Source organism: Somniosus microcephalus, chromosome 4 (genome assembly GCF_052327205.1).
Source record: "Somniosus microcephalus isolate GS21.2 chromosome 4, FLI_Smic_1.0, whole genome shotgun sequence".
Lineage (NCBI taxonomy): Eukaryota > Metazoa > Chordata > Chondrichthyes > Squaliformes > Somniosidae > Somniosus > Somniosus microcephalus.
This window is the reverse complement of record NC_140990.1, coordinates 234,129,617-234,156,916: the sequence shown is the minus strand read 5'-3', so window position 1 is coordinate 234,156,916 and position 27,300 is coordinate 234,129,617.

Here is a 27,300-nt window from a genome sequence, read left to right as displayed (position 1 = left end):
TCTGCAAATTTTCAACTTGTGCCCTATACACCCACATCCAAGTAATTAATATATATCAAGAAAAGCAGTGGTCCTAGAGCTGACCTCTGAGGAAAACCAGTGTATGCCTTCCTCCAGTTCGAAAAACAACCATTCACCACTACTCTCTGTTTCCTGTCACTTAGCTAATTTTGTATCCATGCTGCCACTGTCCTTTTTATTCCATGGCTTCAACTTTGTGTGCCACTTTGTCAAACGCCTTTTGGAAATCCATGTACTGTACACCACGTCAACCGCATTGCCCTCATCAATCCTCTCTGTTATTGTAGTGTATGTACCTTTAAGAGCCCCTGTGTACTGTAATACCAGTAGTGATCACTCGGGTATATAAGCCTGTATACCATCTTGTACCTTTTAGTTCACCTCCAGACTTTGTTCAGTAAACACCTGTTAAACCAACTCCTGCATTCCGTGTCTCCATTAACACACGGATACAACAGTGGCGACGAACTGGAAACGGACTTACCTGCAATTCGGCAGCACCTCAAGGAGATCGATTCCTCAGACGAAGGTTGAAGAAAAAAAAAAAGTGAGTTCACCAGCTAGCCGGGCTGGTGGCAGGTACTGCACTAATCCTTCCTGGGCAGCGGGCTGGGGCTCGATCGGATGGCTCTGCAGCGGGGCTGAGCAGCGAGTCGGAAGGCGGAGGCAAACAGAGACGGAGGGTGGAGCACTCGGGAGACGGCCAGCGCTGCAAAGCAGGTCGGCGTTCGGACCAAGCAGAGGGAGGGAAAAGTCCCAGAGAGTCCGGCGGGAACGAGTCTCCAACTATTAAAAATATCTGTGTAAATAAAAACTGCGGAGAACAGCATTGTCAGCAGCGGCAGCGGCGGGAAAGCGCGGGAGGTGCCATTTTTTCTCGGCAGGGAAGAAAGGAAAGCATGGGAGGCGCCATTTTTGATTTTCAGGATACCTAAGACTGGCAGTATTACTGCTTTCGATAGTGGTATAGAGGATTGGACCACATATGTGGGAAGAGTGGAGGTATATTGCACAGCGAATGAAGTAGAGGATGATAAAAAGGCATCGGTACTTCTAAATCTGATGGGCGCAAGGACATACGGGCTGTTACGAAACTTAATCACTCCAGCCAAACCGATGGACAAGAATTTTAAGCAGATTGTTGATACCCTACAGGAGCACTTAAACCCAACACCGCTGCTGATAGCGGAATGATTCAAATTCTTCAGGAGGAATCAGCACAAGAATGAAAGTAACGCTGATTACCTCACCGAATTAAGAAAGCTGTCAAAGCACTGCCAATTTGGGGCAGGACTGGCAGATTCTCTACGAGACAAATTCGTCTGCGGTCTCCTAAGTGAAGGAACACAGAAAAGGCTACTTTCTGAGAAAGATTTGACACTGGACAAGGCTTTCAGTGTGGCTGTATCATACGAAGCAGCAGCAAGAGGAGCTGCAGAGATACAGCAAAAGCCACAGGACTTCGGCACCCATGAAATGACACGGGGTTTCGAGAGATGTTATCGCTGCGGCAGATCCACCCATGACCAGAGGGACTGCTGGTTCAAGGACAAAGCATGCAGTCAATGCAGAAAGATGGGACACATTGCACGTGTATGCCGATCTGGAAACAAAAAATCCACTGACAGAAAAAAAAATCAATAAGGAAAAGTACAGAAAGGTACAAATGATGACGGACAGTAGCTCCGAAGACCAGAAGAGCGATAGCGACTCCGGAAACAAGAGACTAAGCTGTCTCAAATTACATAATGTAATTGCCAAAGAAGATTACCAGACCATTTGGGTTACCCTCACTATAGCGGGGTCCCCAGTTAAAATGGAGCTAGATACAGGATCAGCTCTGACCGTCATAAGTCGACGGGATTACGAGCGGCTATTTCCGCATATACCTTTGAAAGACACATCTATTATCTTGAAGACATATACGGGGCAGAAAGTATACCCCAGAGGGAAAATAAGGGTGCCTGTTGTATACAATGGCAAGGAAATACAGAAGTTGTATTTATACGTTCTGCAAGATGGTGGTCCACCGCTGTTGGGACGTGAATGGATCAGGAAGATACGTTTAGACTGGCACTCTATTCAGGCACTGACGGCGACCAGTAAGAAAAAAAATGATGATGATGTCATACCTGAACGATTAAAAGACATCTTGGCCAACACCAAAGAAGTGTTTCAACAGGAACTAGGAACCTTGAAAGGCGTCACCGCCTCAATAAAAGTAGAAGATGCGACAATTCTCAAGTATTTTTTAAGGCACGGCCGGTGCCATACGCAATTCGTCCAGCAGTCGAGGCAGAGCTGGAGAATTTGGAAAAGGCAGGCGTGTTATCCAAGGTAGATTGGAGCGAGTGGGCAACACCCATCGTCCCGGTCATGAAGAAAACATTGAATAATGATAAATCTGAAGAACAGAGAAAAATTCGCATCTGTGGGGACTTCAAGGTGACTGTAAACCCGGTCCTTCACATGGTACAGTATCCTCTTCCGAGGATAGAAGATATTTTCGCCTCACTATCCGGAGGGAAACATTTCACCAAAATTGACTTGGCACAGGCATATCTACAGATGGAGGTTGAGGAGGCCTCTAAAAAGTATCTCACGATAAACACACACAAAGGCCTGTAACAGTACAATCGACTGGTTTTCGGAGTAGCATCAGCTCCAGCTATCTGGCAAAGAGCTATGGAGCAAGTCCTGCAAGGGATTCTGGGGACTCAATGCTACCTAGATGACATCCTTGTAACAGGAGAAAATGGCAACGAGCACCTTGCCAATTTGGAGCAGGTGCTCACTAGGCTGAGAGAACGGTGCCTACGAGCAAATCGCCCTAAGTGCGAATTTTTCCAGAAACAAATATCATATTGTGGCCATATAATTCACGAAGAAGGGTTGCATAAGTCACCTGAAAAAATTGAAGCGGTCATAAAAGCCCCAGCACCTGAAAATGTCTCACAATTAAGGTCGTTCCTGGGATTGATAAATTACGATCATAAATTTTTACCGGACTTGTCAACTGTTCTGCACCCTCTTAACACACTGCTACAAATGGGAGTAATTTGGAAATGGAGCGAAGGCTGTAAACGTGCCTTCCATAAATGCAAAGGCTTGATCACGTCCAAGGAATTGTTGGCTCATTACAACCCATCACTGCCAATCAGACTGGCGTGCGATGCATCCCCTTACGGCATAGGAGCGGTATTATCACATAGATTCCCTGATGGCTCGGAGTGGCCGATAGCTTTTGCGTCACGCTCATTGAACTCAGCTGAGCATAACTATGCCCAGATCGACAGGGAAGCACTCAGCCTGGTGTGGGGAGTGAAGAAATTCAACCATTACCTACACGGACAAAAATTTACCTTATTGACTGACCATCAAACCCTCGTTTCCATATTCAACCCTAAAAAGGGCGTTCCCATTATGACAGCGCAAAGGCTACAGAGGTGGTCCCTTTTCCTAGGGGCACACCAATATGACATAGAATACAAAGGATCAAAACAGCATGGGAATGCTGACGGTTTATCGCGCCTACCGTTGCCAACGGTAGAAGAGGCACCTACAATGGACCCAGTGGAGATGTTCCACTCAACCATAGTGGAATGTCTACCAGTAACAAATTCTACCATTGAAAAGGAAACGAGAAATGACCCGACTCTCTCACGAGTCTACGATTTAACGGTGAAGGGATGGCCAGCACATGGCGAACTACTGTTGCCAGCATTCTCGCAAAGAAGAGAACAGCTGTCAGTGTGCCGAGGAACCTTGATGTGTGGATCCAGAGTGGTGATTCCACCCAAACTCCAGGATAAAGTGCTAAAGGAGCTTCACGAGGGGCATCTGGGTGGAGTGAAAATGAAGAACCTAGCCAGAGCGTTTGTGTGGTGGCCAGGTATCGATGGAGACATCGAAGAAATGACCAAGAGCTGTCTAGGATGCCAGAAGGTCCAAAACGCCCCACCACAAGCCCCTCTACATCCATGGGAGTGGCCCTCATCTCCATGGCAAAGGGTACATATCGACTTTGCTGGTCCATTTATGGACTCAATGTTCTTAATCGCGGTTGATGCACACTCCAAGTGGCCGGAGGTAATAAAGATGTCCTCCACCACCACGGAAAAATTCAGGAAGTTCTTAAAAAACAATGGGGTTAAGCACTACACGTCTGCCCCACACCATCCCGCCACCAATGGATTAGCTGAAAGGTTTGTCCAGACCTTCAAGAAGGCCATAAAGGTCATGGGTAATGAAGACATAAATTTACAACATAAGGTAGATAACTTCTTGTTTGCGTACAGGAATGCAACACATGTGGTTACAAACCAATCTCCCACCATGATGTTTTTCAATAGAAGACTAAGATGCCGGCTGGATTTGATCAAGCCAAACATCAGAAGGGATGTAGAGAACCGGCAATTTCAAGGCATGAATGAAAGGCCAACTAGAACCTTCCAGATAGGTCAACAAGTTTTGGCCCGGGACTACCGTACCGAGAAATGGCAGCCTGGAACTATTTGCACACGACTAGGACCGCTGATGTATACCGTGGACATTGGAGAAAGCATAATAAGGCGCCATGCTGTCCAGATCATAGAGTCATCCGAAAAGGGACAACCTACACCACAACTCTATACGCCTAATGATGAAGCAGAGATACCCATAGTATCTACCTCCGATCCGGTGATACTGGAACCAGATGAACCCGACACTGGCAATCAAGCCGAATCGACCTTGCCAAAAGAACCTACTACACCACCGAAAACTACTACACCACCGAGGCGTTATCCGGACCGAGTCAGGAAGCCTCCAGAGAGACTGACTTATAATTGATTAACTGCAGCAAATGTGTAGATTATTGTTCTTGTAAACATGTTAATTAATGATTACTTAAAATGTTGTGTACTGGTTGTCTAAAAGGGGAGGAATTGTGGTGTATGTGCCTTTAAGAGCCCCTGTGTACTGTAATACCAGTAGTGACCACTCGGGTATATAAGCCTGTATAGCGTCTTGTATCTTTTATTTCACCTCCAGACTTTGTTCAGTAAACACCTGTTAAACCAACTCCTGCATTCCGTGTCTCCATTAACACACGGATACAACAGTTACCTCATCAAAAAACTCGATCAAGTTGGTTAAACAAACCCATGCTAGCTTTCCTTCATTAATCCAAGTGACTGTTAATTTTGTCCCCGATTATTGTTTCTAAACTGACTGACTGGCCTGCAGTTGCTGGGTTTAACTTTATACCCTTTTTTGAACAAGGGTGTAACATTTGAAATTCTCCAGTCCTCTGGCACCACCCCCGTTTCTAAGGAGGATTGAAAGATTATGGCCAGTACCTCCACGATTTCTTCCTTCACTTCCCTCAGCATCCTAGGATGCATCCCATCTGGTCGTGGTGAGTTATCTACTTTAAGTACAGCCAGCCTTTCAATATCTCCTCTATCAATTTTTATCCAATCCAGAATCTCCTCTCCCTCCTCCTTCACTATGTCTATGGCAGCATCTTCTTCCTTGGTGACGACAGGTGCAAAGTACTCATTTAATACCTCAGCCATGCCCCCTGCCTCCATGCTAGGTCTCCTTTTTGGTCCGTAATCGGCCCGACCCCTCCTCTTACTGCCTGTTTTTTTTAGTTGTTTGTGGGATCTGGGCATAGCTGGCAAGGCCAGCATTTATTGCCTATCCCTAATTGCCCTTGAGAAGGTGGTGATGAGCCGCCTTCTTGAACCGCTGCAGTCCGTGCGGTGAAGGTACTCCCACAGTGCTGTTAGGTAGGGAGTTCCAGGATTTTGACCCAGCGACGATGAAGGATCGGCGATATACTTCAAAGTTAGGATGGTGTGTGACTTGGAGGGGAACTTGAAGGTGACAGTGTTCCCATACGCCTGCTGCCCTTGTCCTTCTAGGTGGAAGAGGTCGCGGGTTTGGAAGCTGCTGTCGCAGAAACCTTGGCAAGTTGCTGCAGTGCATCGTATAGATGGTACACACTGCAGCCACGGTACGCCGGTGGTGGAGGGAGTGAATGTTTAAGGTGGTGGGTGGGGTGCCAATTAAGCAGGCTGCTTTGTCCTGGATGGTGTCGAGCTTCTTGAGTGTTGTTGGTGCTGCACTCATCCAGGTAAGTGGAGAGTATTCCATCACAATCCTTACTTGTGCCTTATAGATGGTTGAACGGCTTTGGGGAGTCAGGAGGTGAGACACTCACCGCAGAATACCTAGCCTCTGATCTGCTCTTGTTACCACAGTATTTATGCGGCTGCTCCAATTAAGTTTCTGGTCAATGGTGACCCCCCAGGATGTTGATGGTGGGGGACTCGGCGATGGTAATACCATTGAATGCCAAGGGGCAGTGGTTAGACTCTCGCTTGATGGAGGTAGTCATTGCCTGGCACTTCTGTGGTGGGACTGTTACCTGCCACTTATCAGCCCAAGCCTGAACGTCGTCCAGGTCTTGTTGCATGCGGGCATGGACTGCTTCATTATCTGAGGAGTTGTGAATGGCACTGAACACTGTGCACTCATCAGCGAACATCCCCATTTCTGACCTTATGTTGGAGGGAAGGCCATTGATGAAGCAGCTGAAGATGGTTGGGCCTAGGTCACTGCCCTGAGGAACTCCTACAGCGATATCCTGGGTCTGTGATGATTGACCTTCAACCACCACAACCATCTGCCTTTGTGCTAGGTATGACTCCAGCCAGTGGAGAGTTTTCCTCCCGATTCCAATTGACTTCAGTTTTACTAGAACTCCTTGATGCCACACTCAGTCAAATGCTGCCTTGATGTCTAGGGCAGTCACTCTCACCTCACCTCTGGAATTCAGCTCTTTTGTCCATGTTTGGACCAAGGCTGTAATGAGGTCAGGAGCTGAGTGGTCTTGGCGGAACCCAAACTGGGCATCAGTGAGCAGGTTATTGGTGAGTAAGTGCCGCTTGATAGCACTGTCGATGACACCTTCTATCACTTTGCTGATGACTGAGAGTAGACTGATGAGGTGGTAATTGGCCGGATTGGATTTGTCCTGCTTTTTGTGAACAGGACATACCTGGGCAGTTTTCCACATTGTCGGATAGATGCCAGTGTTGTAGCTGTACTGGAACAGCTTGCCTAGAGGCATGGTTAGTTCTGGAGCACAAGTCCTCAGTACGCCAGCCGGGATGTTGTCGGGGCCCATAGCCTTTGCTGTATCCAGTGCGCTCAGCTGTTTCTTGATATCATGTGGAGTGAATCGAATTGGCTGAAGACTGGCTTCTGTGATCTTGGGGACCTCAGGAAGAGGCCGAGATGACTGATCCACTTGGCTCTTCTGGCTGAAGATAGTTGCAAACACTTCAGTCTTGGCTTTTGCGCTCACGTGCTGGGCTCCACCATCATTGAGGATGGGGGTATTCATGGAGTCCTCCTCCTCCCGTTAGTTGTTTAAATGTCCACCACCATTCACGACTGGATGTGGCAGGACTGCAGAGCTTTGATCTGATCCGTTGATTGTGGGATCGCTTAGCTCTGTTTATAGCATGCGGTTTCTGCTTTTTAACATGCGTGCAGTCCTGTGTTGTAGCGTACCCGGGTTGGCACCTTATTTTTAGGTACGCCTGCTGCTGCTCCTGGCAGGCTCTTTTACACTTCTCATTGAACCAGGGTTGGTCCCCTGGCATGATGCTAATGGTAGAGTGAGGGATATGCCACGTCGTGAGTTTACAGACTGTGATGGAATACAATTCTGCTGATGCTGATGGCTCACAGCACCTCATGGATGCCCAGTTTTGAGCTGCTAGATCTGTTCTGAATCTATCCCATTTAGCATGGTGGTCGTGCCACACGTCGTCTCCACAATGACTGTGCGGTGGCCACTGCTATCAATACTGTCATGGACAGATGCATCTGCAACAGGTAGATTGGTGAGGATGAGGTCAAGTAAATTTTTCCCCTCGTGTTGGTTCTCTCACCACCTGTGGCAGTAGTGGTGCTACCGAGCTACTCTTGGTGATGGACATTGAAGTCCCCCACCCAGAGTACATTCTGTGCCCTTGCTACTCTCAGTGCTCTATCCACGTGGTGTTCAACATGGAGGAGTATTGATTCATCAGCTGAGGGAGGTAATTAGCAGGAGGTTTCCTTGGCCATGCTTGACCTGAAGCCATGCGACTTCTTGGGTTCCAGAGTCAATGTTGCAGACTCCCAGGGCCACTCCTTCCCAACTGTATACCACTGTAGGACAGGACATATCCAGAGAGGAATTTGGGACATTAGCTGAAGAGTATGATTCTGTGAGTATGACTATGTTATGCTATTGCTTGACCAGTCTGTGGGATAGCTCTCCCAATTTTGGCACAAGCCCCCAGATGTTTGTGAGGGTGGACTGGGCGTGCTGTTGCCATGTCCATTGCTAATGCCACAGTCAATGCCAGGTGGTTTGTCTCATTTGAATCTTATTATTGTGTTTCATAGCCATTTGTTAGAACTTTTCAGAGGGCAGTTAAGAGTCAACAACATTGCTGTGGGTCTGGAGTCACATATAGGCCTTCCAGGTAAGGATGGCAGATTTTCTTCCCTATTGGACATTACTGTCAGATGAGTTTTTATGACAATCCAATTGTTTCATGGTTACCATTACTGATACTAGTTGTCTTTATTCCAGATTTATTTAATTAACTGAATTTAATTTTTCCAGCTGCCATGGTGGGATTTGAACTCACATCTCTGGATCATTAGTCCAGACCTCTGGATTACTAGCCCAGTGATATTACCACTATGCTATTTACATACCTATAGAAGACTTTTGGATTCCCTTTTATGTTAGCTGCCAATCTATTCTCATACCCTCTATTTGCCCCTCTTATTTTCTTTTTCACTTCTCCTCTGAACTTTCTATATTTAGCCTGATTCTCAGATGCATTCTCGACCTGACATCTGTCATACGTGCTCTTTTTCTGCTTCATCTTACTCGCTATCTCCTTCATCATCCAGGGAGCTCTGACATTAGTTGCCTTACCTTTCCCCCTATTGGGATGTACCTTAACTGTACCCAAACTACTTCCTCTTTAAAGGCAGCTGTAGGGTTTGGCCGGTGCCAACATCAGTAGGTGCATGGGCCTGAAGGATTTTTGGACTTTTAAAATGGATATGTACCCTTTTAAAATGGAGACGCACATGGGCTGCATTCCAAAATGGAGTTTGAATTTCTCCACTTTTAAAAAAAAAGGACTGACTTTGGTTTCTGTGAAGATAGCAGGAACTGTCTGTCTTTTGGGTTGCCATGGGACCAGTCTCAACGCAGACATCATGAAAGGCCAGGGCCTTTTCATATTCGAACTTGTGTGATTTGTGGAAAAACACCTTTTGTCCATGGAGCCGGGATGTCTGGATGGACAATGAGGTTTTCAGGCCAAAAGTAACACCTCTGGACTCTTTCAATGAAGGAGCTGTCAAGAACTTAAGTTAGCACTTTGAGAACTGCTCATCTACAGTAATGGCCTGCCATTGTTTTCATCAAGATAACCAATCCAGGACAGAGACATCACCAGGAAGACCAACTAGCTCTGCAACCATGGTAACCAGGAATCGCCCAGCCGGTTTTGTGTATTATACGGGGTATAAATATGCTGAACTTTGGGGATTCGCATTTACTTACTTTTCTCTACCATCTGGGATGGGGTTCTCCGCGTAGCTACGCGTCCATCAACTCTCCAGGAATGCCCGAAGTGAGTGCCTCGCCGTACCGCCTGAACGTAACTCTCTAGGCCTCATCGCATGCCTGTTAGGCACAGTTTTGTCTCTGGAGTCGAACGGACCCGGGACCGCGTGAATCAATGACAAGGGCTGGTAATTATATCCAGCATACACCTCTTGAAATCCCCAGGACCACCCGCGTGTTTGGCTGCTGAGGAACTGCAAGTGTCCAAGATGCAGACTAACACGTATGTGTGTGAGAGGAGGCTTCCAAGTGTGGGCTCTGACCAAACCGGGAGGGGGGTTTAGTTAGAAGGGTTTTTCCATTATTTAGGCTTAGATTCTGGGAAGGAGGTTGGTTTGGCGTAACCGACAGGGTGGTTATTTTAGTCTAAGGTTATACGCTTGTGTCCACGGTCACCTCCTCGTTATGCCGTAAGTGAGAGGAGTAGGGGTTGTTGTTTTGAGAGTGTAATAAAAGGAATCGATCTTTGACCAACCTGAACCGTTTTGTTTCATCTGAGTCAATTATAATCTATCCATAGTAACTCCTTGGGTCCGAACTTGGGGGTTGTGGGGCTTGTGGTTCGCGGTATAATTCGGAAGACCAACCGGGTAGCATCCGGTCACGGCCGGGTTACACAGTAATCCCGCTGGGGATGCTACACATCGGGCATAGGAGAAGACCTAACTGGCCTTGGTCTCTCTCTCTCTCTCTCTGTGGGATTACCCGCTAATCGACGGGCTAGGCAGGGACTATTAGCAAAAGCTCCTGCCGTCCAAGGGAAACAACCCAAACTGGGGAGTTTTTAATGCACGGGTCGACTCAAGGGCAAGTCATAGAAACATGGGGCATGCAAAAACACCCTACACAGCCCATTGTTCCATTACAGTTTTGGCTGCCAATCTTTGATTCCAATTTACCCGGGCCAGATCCGTTCTCATCCCACTGAAATTGGCCTTCCTCCAATTAAGTATTTTTACTCTAGATTGCTCCCTGTCCTTTTCCATAGCTTTCTTTGCCTCTCTTTATGTACCTGCTTTGACATTGAATTCACCCCATTTAATTCACCCCCCTTCTCAGTCCTTCCTCTGTTTCTTTCTCAATCCTTTAATCTCATTGGTTAAGGAGATACACTGTTTGTCCCGTTGTTCACCAAGGTCCCAGATGCCCTGTTGCCCTCGCTGTGCCGTTATCAGCTCGCACTTCCAACAACTTTGTGGGCAAATTTTTTTTTAAACCTAAGCGTGCGATTGTAAGTCTAACTAATGGGGCACACTACGCGATGTCCTGCTCCAGCAAAATCTAGCCCATGCAGTTTTCCTGGGTACAGATCAGAGTCAGGCCTCAGCCATAACAACGATAGCAAAATACTGCAGATGTTGGAAATCCGAAATAACAGAAAATGCTGGAAAAACTCAGCAGGTCAGGCAACATCCGTGGAGAGAAATTTGAGTTGAGCAGAACTTCTTCAATGCGACGGGATCTCCGTTTGGCTCTTCAACCTTGTTCATCTTCATTACTTTCAGTTTCCCTTCTCGTGTTTGATCAGGTATCTTCCAAGACTCGGTTTATTCTTTTGTCCGATCGCAGCCCTGCCTTCGATCTAGTTCCTTTTCTCTCCAGTTTTGAAGAAGGGTCAAACCCGAAACGTCAACTCAAATTTCTCTCCACGGATGTTGCCTGACCTGCTGAGTTTTTCCAGCATTTTCTGTTGTTATTTCGGATTTCCAACATCTGCAGTATTTTGCTATCGTACTAGTGTTTGGTTCACTGCCACACCTCTTCTAGGAATGCCTACCTTGAAGAAGTTCTGCTCTTCTCTGCGACGGGATCTCCGTTTGGCTCTTCAACCTTGTTCATCTTCATTACTTTCAGTTTCCCTTCTCGTGTTTGATCAGGTATCTGCCAAGACTCGGTTTATTCTTTTGTCCGATCGCAGCCCTGCCTTCGATCTAGTTCCTTTTCTCTCCAGTTTTGAAGAAGGGTCAAACCCGAAACGTCAACTCAAATTTCTCTCCACGGATGTTGCCTGACCTGCTGAGTTTTTCCAGCATTTTCTGTTGTTATCTCAGCCATAACAAGGTAGCAAAGGGCCAATGAACAACGTTGGATTTTACCTGGCTTGTTAAATTATCTCTGGCGATCATTTTAATTTTAAATAAGATCTTGTTGTTTCTACTATAATTATTCTTTCTGCCGTGTTTGTCAGATTAGAATGTTTTGTTCTATGATGATGAGTTTTCTGCATTTGAGAAAAAACTGAGAGAAACTGAAAGCAGGCCTATTGAGGGAAAAACAATTTGAAGAAAATGTCAAGGGATTTTCTTTAAACCTCTATTAATATTTATTACCCACAAAAGTACTCAAAGCGTGGCTACACTGGTGGAAGAAAACAAAAGAACTAATGACTATAAAGAGCCAAAAGTAACCCTCCCCCAACCGCAAACAAAATCTAATCCGAATGTTAAGACCCTCATGGTGCCAGGTTGTCTGAGCCATGCTGTCTGAGCCAGCTTTCAGCTAATAACGGCAATGCTGGATTCTAAATGTAGATCATGAAGCATAATAAATGCTCACTGACCATACAAGGTTTTTTTTATTTCAGTTTTACTCAGTGACTGTTGGCATTGTGTCAGCAAAGGCCAACTTTCAATAATTATTGTTCACTACTTAATGGGGAAAACTTTCAAGAGAAACAGCAAATTGTGTAGTTTTCCTAATTCATATAACTGCCAACCTAGTTAAATGAGAGGACTGTAAACATATTTTTTAAATGTTGCTAATTGTTTAATAATCTTGCTAGTCTACAGTAGCCATTGTTGCATTTAGTATGGACTGCACTATGAACAATTTCCTTAAATAAAAATACTGCATTTTCTAGACACCATGGGCTGGATTTTCTCAATGGGGACGCGTTGGGGGCGGGACTGCTGCTTGTCGGGTTTCAGTCCTGCCTCCAACGACATCCAGCCAACCCATGCTATTTTCCCTTGATTGACCTTGTTAAGCCCACCCACTGGGTTTAGCAGGCCAATTAAGGGAAAGCCGGTGACAGAGAACGTCATTTTTGACAGATGAATTGTCATCGTTTGACAGCTTTGAGAAGCTGTCAAACACTGACAATCTCTGTTCTAAGGTGAGCCCTTGTACTGGAAGCTCACCAAACCTCTCTACTTAGCAGAAATCAGATGGCTGCTGCATTCTGTCATCTCTGCCGTTGAGATGAGGCATCTTCGGATCCCCAAGGGTTGAAGCCTGCAGAAAGAAACAAAGGTAAGTAAACTTTTTCTAACACTTTGCACTCACCTCTCATACTTACCTGTCCACATTTGCACCCATCACTCACCTCCACAGCGCACTTTTCGACCCCTCTCACCCCCGCAGACCCACTGCTTGCCTCGCTGACCCTGACGAGGTTCACAGCCATCGGGAAGCCCACACTTGTGTGGGTAAAATGGGGATAAGCCTCTTAACTGCCTGTTGTAATCCCCTTCCCGCCTCGAGGAGACAGGTCCCTGCACGGGTCGGGGACCCGCCTCTCAGGAAGATGGTATGGAGGCGGGTTGGGAGCGGGGTTGCCATTTTCCCGGCAGTCCCGCCTCCATACCTGCCTCCCCAGGGCTGGCAAAATTCCCCCCATGTCTTTCGAGGTGCAAATGGTTCCTGGTATCGATAATTTTTTTTTAATCTATTGCAAGTGTTGGGACCTTTTTTACAAAAGGTACTTTTATATGCTTTTTAGTTCTGATTCCAGGAGACGAGTGCCGTCATTTACACTGCTGAATCCAGCTCTCTTTTCCAAATGGCAGGCTCACTGACCCATCAAAAATTGGGTCGACAAGAATGCCACTGGGATAATGGAGCCAGATTTTGTAGTGCGCACACCAGGAGCTAGTTGACAGACCTTGGTCACCCAGAATCCAAACTATAACAGTGGCAGTATGAAAACAGTAATAGATTGGGCTGCATCTTTTGATTGATGGTGCTCTCATACAATGCTGAACATACTCAAACAACATTCCTTTGTGCACTTGAACACAGATATTAATCCATTTATGCCATATTGATGAAGCTAACATAATCAACTGGTGGCGTCATTGCTCCTGGGTCAGAAGGTGCATAATCTAGGTTGAGACGTTAGTAGAGTATTGAGGGAGTACTGCATTGTTGGTGGTGAAATTCTTCATTAAACTGAAGTCTTGTTTACCTGTTTTGAGTGTTTCAGGTGAATGTTAAAAATCTCACAACTCAATCCGAAGAAGAGCAGAGAGTTCTCCTAATGTCCTACCAACATATTCCCTCGACTAGTTCCTTGAGAAACAGATTAACTCGCTGCTGTTTGTGGGATCTTGCTATGTGCAAAATGCATAAGGGCCAACCTCGGAGACTAGCAAAAGCTGCCAACGGCTCCCGAAAAACTGACAACTCAAGGGCAGTCCTGATTCTAAGCATTTAACTTGTGAAAACCAGGAGCTACACAAGGTTAACAACTGAAGCTGTATACCCAACATTCCTTTACTTTAATTGGAGAGAAAAAAAATAAGTACATGAAAGGCAAAAGGAGAAATACAAATGTTGAAGGAATAAAATTTATTTTTGGGGAGTGGGGCCAGCGGTCACTGGCTGCAGAAAATTTTGATCGTTGATGTTGTGTATGTACCTTTAAGAGAATAACTGGTCTCAGACTGCAGTACCGGCAGTGGCCACCCCTGTATAAAAGGCGCTAGAGAGCCTCTGTTGTTTAGATTCGTATGGACTTCCACCAGTAAACATCTGTTTGTTTTCACTCCTGCTAGTCCGTGTCTAAATCATTCACGGACTTAATCACTTCGAAGGAAGTATTGGCTCACTACAACCCAGCACTGCCAATCAGGCTGGCGTGTGATGCGTCTCCCTACGGCATTAGGGCGGTACTGTCACATAAATTCCTTGATGGTTTGGAGAGGCCGATAGCTTTTGCGTCACGCTCGTTAACTTCTGCTGAGCGTAACTACGCCCAGATTGACAGAGAGGCCCTCAGCCTAGTGTGGGGGGTGAAGAAGTTCAATCACTATCTGCACGGTCAAAAATTTACTCTGCTAACCGATCATCAACCTCTTGTCTCCATTTTCAACCCTCAGAAGGGCGTACCGATAATGACAGCACAACGGCTGCAGAGATGGTCCCTTTTCCTAGGGGCACACCAATATGACATCGAGTACAGGGGAACTAAACAGCATGGAAATGCTGATGGATTGTCACGTCTACCGTTGCCGACGGTGGAAGAAGAAGACCTTGCAGTGGATCCAATGGAGTTATTCCACTCGACCACAGTCGAATGTCTCCCTGTGACGAATGCAAACATAGAAAAGGAAACACGGAATGACCCGACACTATCACGGGTCTATGATTTAACGGTGAAGGGATGGCCAGCACATGGCGAACCACTGCTGCCAGCATTTTCGTCAAGAAGAGAACAGCTGTCAGTGTGCAGAGGAACCTTGATGTGTGGATCCAGAGTAGTAATTCCACCTAAGTTGACGGATAGAGTGCTCAATGAGCTTCATGAGGGTCATCTGGGTGGGGTAAAAATGAAGAACTTAGCCAGAGCGTTTGTGTGGTGGCCGGGAATCGATAGAGAAATGGAAGAGATGACCAAGAGCTGTGCAGGATGCCAGAAGGTCCAAAACGCCCCACCACAAGCTCCTCTGCATCCATGGGCGTGGCCCTCATCTCCATGGCAAAGGGTGCACATTGATTTTGCTGGTCCCTTCATGGACTCGATGTTTTTAATTGCGGTGGATGCACATTCAAAGTGGCCAGAGGTAATAAAAATGTCCTCAACCACCACGGAAAAAACTATCGCAGTTTTACGAACCATATTTGCCAGGAATGGGCTGCCTGAACAGATTTGCTCTGACAATGGACCACAGTTTGTGTCTGAAGAGTTCCGGAGGTTCTTAAAGAACAATGGTGTTAAGCATTACACATCTGCCCCATATCATCCAGCCACTAATGGATTGGCCGAGAGGTTTGTCCAAACATTCAAGAAGGCTATCAAGGCAATGTGTAATGAAGATATACCCCTACAACACAAGGTGGACAACTTCTTGTTTGCCTACCGGAATGCGACACATGCAGTTACCAACCAAACTCCAGCCATGATGTTCTTCAATCGAAGACTACGATGCCGCTTGGATTTGGTTAAGCCAAACGCCTGAAGAGATGTGGAGAACAGGCAGTTTCAGAATATGAATGAAAGGCTGACCAGGAGTTTTAAGATAGGTCAACCAGTTTTGGCCTGGGACTACTGCACTGAGAAATGGCAGCCAGGAACGATTTGTACACGACAAGGACCTCTCATGTATACCGTGGACGTTGGGGAGAGCATTGTAAGACGCCATGCTGACCAGATTCTAGAGTCACTGGAAAACGTCAACTCCACACCACGATCTGATACACCTGGTAATGAAATTGACGTTCCAATTGCAGCTACCGCAGAACCGGTAATATTGGAAGCAGATGAACCAAACAACGACATTGATTCTGACTCAACATTGCCAGAAGAACCTGATACTCCAAAGAGGCGTTATCCAGACAGAATTAGGAAGCCTCCTCAAAGACTGAACTTATAATTGCTTAAACTTAACCAATGTATCTAGCAACAGTAATTGTGATTGTAATTCGTTATCATTAGTTGTTAAATGAATGTTATGTACTGTTTATCTAAAAGGGGAGGAATTGTTGTGTATGTACCTTTAAGAGAATAACTGGTCTCAGACTGCAGTACCGGCAGTGACCACCCCTGTATAAAAGGCGCTAGAGAGCCTCTGTTGTTTAGATTTGTTATGGACTTCCACCAGTAAACATCTGTTTGTTTTCACTCCTGCTAGTCCGTGTCTAAATCATTCACGGACTTAACAGTTGACGCTTTATTTGATGCATTTTACCGTAATTTGTAATCTACAATGAACATGGGCATTTCAATTTTTCATCTAAAAAGGAACACTTACTAAATGTTATGGAAACCTACTCTCCATTTGCCATTTGGAAATGAATTATTTTTCTTTATATTTTAGAATGTCTTTCTTCTAGTGACAGCCAATAATCTATTACTAGGGAAAGAAAAATACATTTTATTTTTAAAGATGCTTTATAGCAAATATGGGATTTGAACCCCCTTACTGACCATGAAATCATTCTAGATTAGGCTGTCGGCAGCAAATTTAGAATTGTACACACTCTGTCTGAATGTACCCTCCTCTTCTTTGTGGTTAACTAAATTATGGTGCATTTTAGAGGGATCCAGGGCCATTGTCCCCTGGAAAATTTTGAATTGATCATTTTGAACACATATAATTCACTGTTAATTGTTTTTCCTATTTTAAGATTAAAAACCTATGCGACATCTAGGCTTTCAATAGTAGGGATCTGTATTGTGACCTCAGCTTTTTACCACATATATTAATGACTTGGATGAAGGAATACAGAGTTGTATATAGAAAGCTATCAGCCTTGGCTCAGTGATGGCAGTTTGCCTCAGAGTCAGAAGGTTGTGGGTTCAAATCTGACTCTTGAGCATATAATCTAGACTTATACTTCAATGCTGTACTGAAGGAGTGCTGCACTGTCAGAGGTGTCGTCTTTCGGGTGAGACTGAGGGCCCGTCTTTCCTCTCAGGTGGAGGTAAAAAATTCCATGGCGCTATTCTAAGAAGAGCCGGGAAGTTCTCCAAATCTACTGGTCAATCTTTATCTCTCAATCAACAGATTATCTGGTCATTATCTCAAATGCTGTGTGCAAATTGACTGCTGCATTTCCCTACATTACAACAGTGACTACACTTCAAAAGTACTTCATTGACTGTAAAGCACTTTGGGATATTCCTGAGGTTGTGAAAGGCGCTGTATAAATGCAATTTCTTTCTTTGTTTCATTCATTCACCCTGAATCACTCTTCTCCTCACACTGGCACTTGCCTTTCTGTCTCAGCAACCATTCAATGGAGGGTGCATTTTTGGTGGTAAAATGTTTCACAACACTTTCTGACAGCTACAATTGTGTGAGAATGGAATAGCGGCATGTTGGAATACCAAGGTTTCTAATGCAGAAAAGGTGCATTACTAAAAGAGGGCTGCCCTTATTTGGCACTCTCCCCAAAGAAGAGAAGTTCAAGTGCCAACTGTCTTGGAGGAGGTGTGGCAAAGGGTCAATGATGTGTCCATCACCCAGAACACTTTCTTCCAAATGCAGAAAAACTTTGCAGACCATTCAAGATCTGTGACGGTAAAACTACCCACCAAGTAGATGGCCAAAACACACATGTTACAGTTTCCTCCCACTCAGACTGCTTTGCAGTTCTTTGAATGCTTACTGTGCATTGCTCATTCTGCAGGACACAAATTGTAACCCTAACTTTACCCAAAGCTCTTGGCATACAGACAGCTTTAAAGGGCCTCACCCAAAACATCCTTCATTCAGACTGTAACTGCATGATAGTTTTACTTGTACTCAAGCCCACATGGGATGTAGGATAAACATACAAACATAGAAGATAGGAGCAGGAGTAGGCCATTCGGCCCCTCGAGCCCGTTCTGCCATTTAATGAGATCATGGCTGATCATACAAATTCAGTACCCTGTCCCTGCTTTCTCCACATATCCCTTGATCCCTTTAGCCTCAAGAAATATATCCAACTCCTTCTTGAATATATTTAATGAATTGGCCTCAACTGCCCTGTGTGGCAGAGAATTCCACAGGTTCACCACTCTCTGGGTGAAGAAATTCCTCCTCATCTCAGTCCTAAATGGCTTACCCCTAATCCTTAGACTGTGACCCCTGGTTCTGGACACTCCATGGCAAGAACATCCTTCCTCAGATAAGGCGAACAAAACTGCACACAATACTCAAGGTGTGGTCTCACCAAGGCCCTGTACAACTGCAGCAAGACATCCTTGCTCCTGTACTTGAATCCTCTCACTATGAAGGCCAACATGCCATTTAGCCTTCTTAACTGCCTGCTGCACCTGCATGCTTACCTTCAGCGACTGGTGCACAAGGACACCCAGGTCTCATTGCACTTCCCGTTTTCCCAATCTATTGCCGTTCAGATAAAAATCTGTCTTCCTGTTTTTGCCACCAAAGTTGATAACCTCGCATTTATCCACATTATACTGCATCTGCCATGCATCTGCCCAATCACCCAAACTGTCAAAATTGTACTGGAATTTCTCTGCATCCTCCTCACAGCACACACGCCCACCCAGCTTTGTGTTGTCTGCAAACTTGGAGATATTACATCTAGTTCCCTTGTCTAGATCATTTATATATATTGTGAATAGCTGGGGTTCTAGGACCGAACCCTGCGGTACCCCACTAGTCACTGCCTGCCACTCGGAAAAAGACCCATTTATTCCAACTCTTTGCTTTCTGTCTGCCAACCAATTCTCTATCCAAGACAGTACCTTACCCCCAATCCCATGTGCTTTAACTCTACATGCTAATCTCTTATGCGGGACCTTATCGAAAGCCTTCTGAAAGTCTAAATACACTACATCCACTGGTTCTCCCTTATCTATTCTACCAGTTACATCCTCAAAAAATTCCAGTAGATTAATCAAGCATGATTTACCTTTTGTAAATCCATGTTGACTTTGTCCGATCCTGTCACTGTTTTCCAAGTGCTCTGCTATTACATCTTTTATAATGGACTCTAGCATTTTCCTCACTATCGTCGTCAGGCTTAATTCCCTGTTTTTTCTCTACCACTCTTTTTAAAAAGTGGAGTTGCATTAGCTATCCTCCAAGCCATGGGAACTGTTCCAGAGTCTATAGAATTTTGGAAGATGACCAGCAATGCATCTACTATTTCTAGGGCCACCTCCTTATGTACCCTAGGATGTAGATTATCAGACCCTGGGGATTTATTTGCCTTCAATCCCATCAATTTCCCTTAACACCATTTCCCTACAAATACTGATTTCATTCAATTCCTCCCTCTCATTAGACCCTATGTTCCCCAACATCTCTGGGAGGTTATTTGTGTCCTCCTTTGTGAAGACAGAACCAAAGTATGTGTTTAATTGGTCACCCATTTCCTTGTTCCCCATTATAAATGCCCCTGATTCTGACTGCAAGGGACCTAGGCTTGACTTCACCAATCTTTTTCTCTTCACATATCTATAAAAGCTTTTACAGTCAGTTTTTATGTTCCCTACAAGCTTACTCTCATAATCTATTTTCCCCCTCTTAATTAATCCCTTTGTCCACCATTGCTGAATCCTAAACTGCTCCCAATCCTCAGGTTTGCTGCTTTTTCTGGCCAAATTATATGTCCTCTCCTTGCATCTTATGCTATCCCTAATTTCCCTCATTAGCCACGGTTGAGTCACCTTTTTTGTTTTATTTTTATGCCAAACAGGGATGAACAAATTCTGTAGTTCATCCATGCGATCTTTGAATGTTTGCCATTGCCTATCCACCGTCAACCCTTTAAGTAACGTTCCCCAATCTATCCTAGCCAACTCGTGCCTCATACCATCATAGTTTCCTTTATTTAAATTCAGGACCCTAGTCTCTGAGTCAACTACTTCACTCTCCATTTTAATGAAGAATTCTATCATATTATGATTGCTCCTCCCCAAGGAACCTCGCACTACAAGATTGCTAATTAATCCTTTCTCATTACATAATACCCAGTCTAAGATGGCCTGATCTCTAGTTGGTTCTTCGACATATTGGTCCAGGAAACCATCCCGTATACACTCTAGGAATTCCTCCTCCACAGTATTGTTACTAATTTGGTTAGCCCAATCTACAGTATATGTAAATTAAAGTCACCCATGATAACTGCTTTGCCCTTATTGCACGTGTCTCTAATTTCCCATTTAATGCCATCCCCAACCTCAGCATTACTGTTTGGAGGTCTATATACCACTCCCACTAACGTTTTCTGCCCCTTGGCATTTCTCAGCTCTGCCCATACAAATTCCACATCATCAGAGCTAATATCCTTCCTTACTATTCTGTTAATCTCCTCTTTAACCAGCAAAGCTACCCCACCTCCTTTTCCTTTTTTCCTACCCTTCCTGAATATTGAATACCCCTGGATGTTAAATTCCCAGTCTTGGTCACCCTGGAGCCATGTCTCCGTAATCCCAGTTATAGGATGTCCTTTTACATGCTCCTGGCACCTCTAACATTTCAATACTGCTTCTCTGCTTTCAAAAGGTGGCACAAAGCAAAGGGGGAGGGAGGGCCATGTAACCTCAAGCCATTAAATGCACATGACAAGAAAGTACTGGAAATATTTGCTTATGGAGAAGAGGGCAAAGTTGGAGGCCTATCCAGGCCCGGGTCTAGAGTCGTAGGGCTGGATTTTCATTGAGTCGTCGGGTAGGAGGTGGGACTACAACTTTCGGTGTTGTAGTCCCGCCTCCATCAAGTTGTAGCCAACCCACATGATTTTGACTTGATTGACCTTGTTGAGCCTGCCCAGCAGGCTCAGCAGGCCAATTAAGGGCTACCCGGCAACAGGTGAGGTCACAGATTGATATTTCATCTGTCAAGACCTTTTGACAGATGAAATATCAGTGTTTCACAGCTGTTTGAAGCTGTCAAACACTGACAATCTGTACTCCAAGTTAATTCCTTCCTCTCAGGATGATTTAGAGGTCTCCCCGGAACAGAAAGCTGAATGCTGGAACTATTGACAGATCACGGCCATTCTGCTTTCTGTGCCGGTGAGATGAGGGACTCCCGAGATCGGAGGGAAGGAAGGCTGTAAAGGTATGTAAATGTAAGTAAAACGTATTTAAACACACCAAACACACTTACCTCTGCATTCATGCACCCATCACTCACCTGAACACTGGACAGCTCGACCTCTCCAGCCCTTCATCCCGACGGCCCGTCTCGCTAACTTGGCATGGTTTGGAGCCATCGGGAATCCCACATTTCAACAACGAAAATAGGGATTAGGCTAAAAACTGTCTGTTAACTACCTGTTAACAGGCAGTTAATTGGCACTAATCCCCTTCCCGCTTCAGGGAGGCGGGTCCCAGCACAGGTCGGGTGCCCGCCTCCTTTGAAACTGGCATGGAGACGGGTTGGGGGTGGGATGGGTTCGTGCCCCCCGATTTTGGGATTTTAACCCCCCACACACCTCCAATCCCACCTCCATGGCCCAATGAAAATCCTGCCCATAGAGTTATATATCACAGAAAGAGGCCCTTCGGCCCATCGTGCTGCGCCGGCCATCAAGCCCTATCTATTCTAATCCCATTTTCCAGCACTTGGTCCATAGCCTTGTATGCTATGGTGTTTCAAGTGCTCATCTAAATGCTTCTTGAATGTTGTGAGGATTCCTGCCTCTACCACCCTTTCAGGCATTGAGTTCTAGATTCCAACTACCCTCTGGGTGAAAAAGTTTTTCCTCAAATCCCCTCTAAACCTCCTGCCCCTTACCTTGAAACTATGCCCCTGGTTATTGACCCCTCTACTAAGGGGAAAAGTTCCTTTCTATCTACCCTATCTATGTCCCTCATAACTTTGTACACCTTAATCAGGTCCTCCCTCAGCCTTCTCTGCTCTAAGGAAAACAACCCCAGCCTGTCCAGTCTCTCTTCATAGCTGAAGTGCTCCAGCCCAGGTAACATCCTGGTGAATCTCCTCTGCACCCTCTCCAATGCAATTACATTCTCCCTAAAGTGTGGCAACCAGAACTGCACACAGTATTCCAGCTGTGACCTAACTAGTGTTTTGTACAGCTTCATCATATCCTCCCTGCTCTTATTATTCTATGCTTCAGCTAATGAATGAAAGTATCCCATATGCCTTTTTAACCACCTTATCTACCTGTACTGCTGCCTTCAGGGATCTATGTACATGCACACCAAGGTCACTCTGATCCTCTGTCCTTCCTTGGGACCTACCATTCATTGTGTATTCCCTTGCCTTGTTAGTCCTCCCAAAATGCATCACCTCACACTTTTCAGGATTAAATTCCATTTGCCACTGTTCTGCCCATCTGACCAACCCATCTATATCGTCCTGTAGCCTAAGGCTTCCCTCCTCGCTATTTTCCACTCCACCAATTTTCGTGTCACCTGCGAACTTACTGATCATACCTCCTACATTCATATCTAAATCATTAATGTACACTACAAACAGCAAAGGACCCAGCACCGATCCCTGTGGTACACCACTGGACACAGGCTTCCAGTCACAAAAACAACCTACGACCATCACCCTCTACCTCCTGCCACTAAGCCAATTTTGGATCCAATGTGCCAAATTGCCCTGGATCCCATGGGCTCTAACCTTCTTGATCAGTCTCCCATGTGGGACTTTGTCAAAAGCCTTACTGAAGTCCATGTAGACTACATCAACTGCACTACCCTCATCCACACACCTAGTCACCCCCTCGAAAAATTCAATCAAATTGGACAGACATGATTTCCCCTGACAAAGCCATGCTGACTATCCTTGATTAATCCTTGCCACTCCAAGTGGAGACTAATTCTGTCCCTCAGAATTTTTTCGAATAATTTCCCTACCACTGATGTTAGGCTCACTGGCTTGTAATTCCCTGGCTTATCCTTACTACCCTTCTTGAATAATGGTACTATATTAGCTGTCCTCCAGTCCTCTGGCACCTCCCCCGTGGCCAGAGAGGATCTGAAAATTTGTGTCAGAGTTCCTGCAATCTCCTCCCCCGCCTCACACAGCAGCCTGGGATACATCTCGTCTGGGCTTGGGGATTTATCCACTTTTAAGCCCGCTAAAACTGTAATACCTCCTCCTTCTCAATACTAATTTGTTCAAGTATATCACAATCCCCCTGCCTGATTTCTATGCCTACATCGTCCTTCTCCATAGTGAACACAGATGCAAAATATTTGTTTAAAACCTTACCCACATCTTCAGGCTCTACAGACAGATTGCCACTTTGGCCCCTAATGGGCCCTACTCTTTCCCTGGTTATCCTCTTGCCCTTAATATACTTATAAAACACCTTGGGATTTTCCTTTATTTTGCCCGCCAGTGTTTTTTCATGCCCCCTCTTCGCTCTCCTAATTTCTTTTTTAAGTACCCCCCTGCACTTGCTATACTCCTCTAGGGCTTCCACTGTTTTTAGTCCTTCGTATCTGCCAAAAACCTCCCTTTTTTTCCTAATCCATTCTTGTATATCCCTTGACATCCAGGGTTCCCTGGGCTTGTTGGTCCCACCCTTGACCTTTACGGGAACATATTGGTGTTGTACTCTCTCTATTTCCTTTCTGAAAGACTCCCACTGCTCTGATGTGGATTTTCCTACAAGTAGCTGATCCCAGTCCACTTTGGCCAGATCCTGCCTTACCGTCTTAAAATTGGCCTTCCCCCAATTTAGAACCTTTATTTCCGGCCCATCTATGTCTTTTTCCATGACTACCTTAAATCTCACCGAATTATGGTCACGGTCACCAAAATGCTCTCCTACTGACACTTCTACCACTTGCCCGGCTACATTCCCTAGAATTAGGTCCAGTACCGCCCCCTCTCTTGTTGGACTTTCTACATGCTGGCTCAAAAAGCTCTCCTGGATGCACTTTAAGAATTCTGCACCCTCTAAGCCTTTCACACTCTGACTATCCCAGTTAATATTGGGGAAGTTGAAATCCCCTACTATTATTACCCTATTATTTCTACACTTCTCTGAAATTTGCCTAAATATCGGTTCCTCTATCTCCCCCTGACTGTTTGGGGGCCTATAGTACACTCCCAGCAAAGTGCTTGCCCCCTTTTTGTTTTTACGTTCTACCCATATGGCCTCATTAGAGGAACCTGCTAAGATATCATCCCTCCTTACAGCAGTAATTGACTCCTTGATTAATATTGCAACACCCCCTCCTCTTTTACACCCCCCTCTGTCTCGCCTGAAGATTTTATACCCCGGAATATTGAGCTGCCAGTCCTGCCCCTCCCTCAACCATGTCTCTGTGATAGCAACAATATCATACTCCCATGTGTTCATCAACACCTTCAATTCATCTGTCTTACTCACAAGACTCCTTGCATTAAAATAAATGCCATCCAGCCTTGCCATACTCCCTTGTGCCATTACATATTTGCTCTGCCTTCCAGGCTGTCTTGCTTTTTCCTCTATATTTGGCTGTGCATCACCCCCTACTATAGCTCCACTCCATATCCCATCCCCCTGCCAAGTTAGTTTAAACCCCACCCAACAGCACTAGCAAACCTCCCCGCAAGGATGTTGGTCCCGTTCCGGTTCAGGTGCAACCCGTCCAACTTGTACAAGTCCCACCTTCCCCAGAAGCAGACCCAGTGATCCAGGAAACTAAAGCCCTCCCTCCTGCACCAACTCTTTAGCCACGCGTTCATCTGCTCTATCCTCCTATTCCTATACTCACTAGCACATGGTACCAGGAGTAATCCAGAGATTACAACCTTTGAGGTCCTGCTTTTTAATCTGCTACCTAGCTCCATAAATTCTTGTTGCAGGACCTCATCCCTCTTTCTACCCATGTCGTTGGTACCAATGTGAACCATGACCTCTGACTGTTCGCCCTCCCCCTTCAGAATGCCCTGCAGCCGTTCAGTGACATCCTTGACCCTGGCACCAGGGAGGCAACATACCATCCTGGAGTCATGTCTGCAGCCGCAGAAATGTCTATCTGTTCCCCTTACGATAGAATCCCCTATCACTATTGCTCTCCCACTCTTTTTCCTCTCCTCCTGTGCAGCTGAGCCACTTGTCGTGCCATGGACTTGGCTCTTGCAGCATTCCCCTGAGAAACCATTTCCCCCATCAGTATCCAAAATGGAAAATCTGCTGGAGAGGGAGATGGACCCAGGGGGCTCCTGCACTACCTTCCTGGTTCTTTTACTCTGTTGGGCGTTCACCCATTCACTGTCTGCCTGTGCACTCTTTATCTGCGGTGTGACTACCTTGTTAAACGTGCTATACACGAAGATCTCAGCTTCACAGATGCTCCACAGTGACTCCAGCCGCAGCTCCAGCTCCGAAACGTGGATTTCAAGTAGCTGCAGCTGGAGACACTTCCTGCACATGTGTTTGTCCTGGACACCGAAACTGTCCCTGACTTCCCACATAGCACAGGAGGAGCACTCCACATAGATGAGCTGCCCTGCCATGTCTTACCCTTAATTTACTCCCTTTACTTCCTTTAAATTAAAGAATATTAAATACACTAGGGACCTTACTTCCCTTTAAACGCTACTTACTCTGAACTAGAGACCTTACTGTTACTTCAATGACTGGACTGTAGAAATACTTACCAATCAGCTCCTTCCCTGGTTGTGATATCACTTTAGCGGTTTCGCAGTTGTTGTTGTTTGACTGCTCCTGCTCTCGGACTCTTTCCTTGGTGTAAAGTAAGAACCAGTTCCCAACTCACAGCACTCTGTTTAAACCGCACTCAGCTCCACCCAGGGCCACTGCCACTGCCGGTGAGTCTGGGCCTTGCTCGCTCTCCCACTGCTTAAATCCTCGGTGTCCTCGATCAGGCTCCACTCAGGGCTGCTGCTGCTGCCTGTGGCGTCCTTGTGGTTTTTCTCTCTTTCCCGTTCTCTGCGCTCAATCTTCACCCAGGGCCGCTCTCGCTGCTGCTGTCGCCGGTGAGTCTGTCTAGTGATATTCTTCTCATATTCTCTTACCCTGACTTACTCACTCATTAGCTGTCACACATACACTCAAGCAGAGTATGATGCTACACAGTATTTTGGCATGCAAGTAATATTTAAAGGGATGGCATGCAGCCAGCATCCTAACTTTTTCTTCTGTGTATGTAGCCATCCCAGAAAAACCAAACTCAGGTTCCAGTACCTCCCAATAATCCATCTCTTCACAGCACTCTGCATCACTTACTGCAAGCTCCAGCACAGGTACATTGACTCCATGGGATTTAGATAGCTAGTTCGAGGAGGGAACACTGGATGAATGACAGAACATCAATAAGCAGGAGCAGGGGGTAGTGGCAGTGGATGGTCAGGACCCTGGTAGTCAGACTGCCAACTCAAGTCTTTTCTCAGCTGCTAAATCCAGAGATTTGCACCTTGCAGGTTCTACATACAAAAGACCTTGGAACCTGAGCGCCAATATTTTGTGCAGTTATTTGAGAGCTTGCAAGGCACGTAGCAAGGTCTGTGGAGGAGTCACCTACCCACATGAGCAGTTGTGCATCATTGCTTCACGGAGCTACATTCCACCATGGAGCATGTGGCAACTCCAACTAAATTGTAGCCAAGGCCCAGTAACAGAGATCCTAAGCCCAGTGATAGTATTTCTTAATGAATGCTCAAACTGCTGCTACAGAGGCCATGGAGTCCAAACTACAATAAGTTTTCCTGTCCGGCTTCAACAGGCTGGGGGAATCAGAAAGTAAGAGACAGTAATGCTCTTCGGCTATCCAGAGGTGTGTCCCATGCAGATCAGCAGACATGCTGAAGATGTGTCCAGCAGCATGGGTATGGTTGATGTAGGTACAGGTACAGGTGAGGTTGCTGCCTTTTAGGACCATATCACATCTAGCACCCCTTGCCTCAAATAACAAAAGGTGGTGCCAGAAAGCAAGACCAGTCACCACCACAGGGCCATCTCATGAC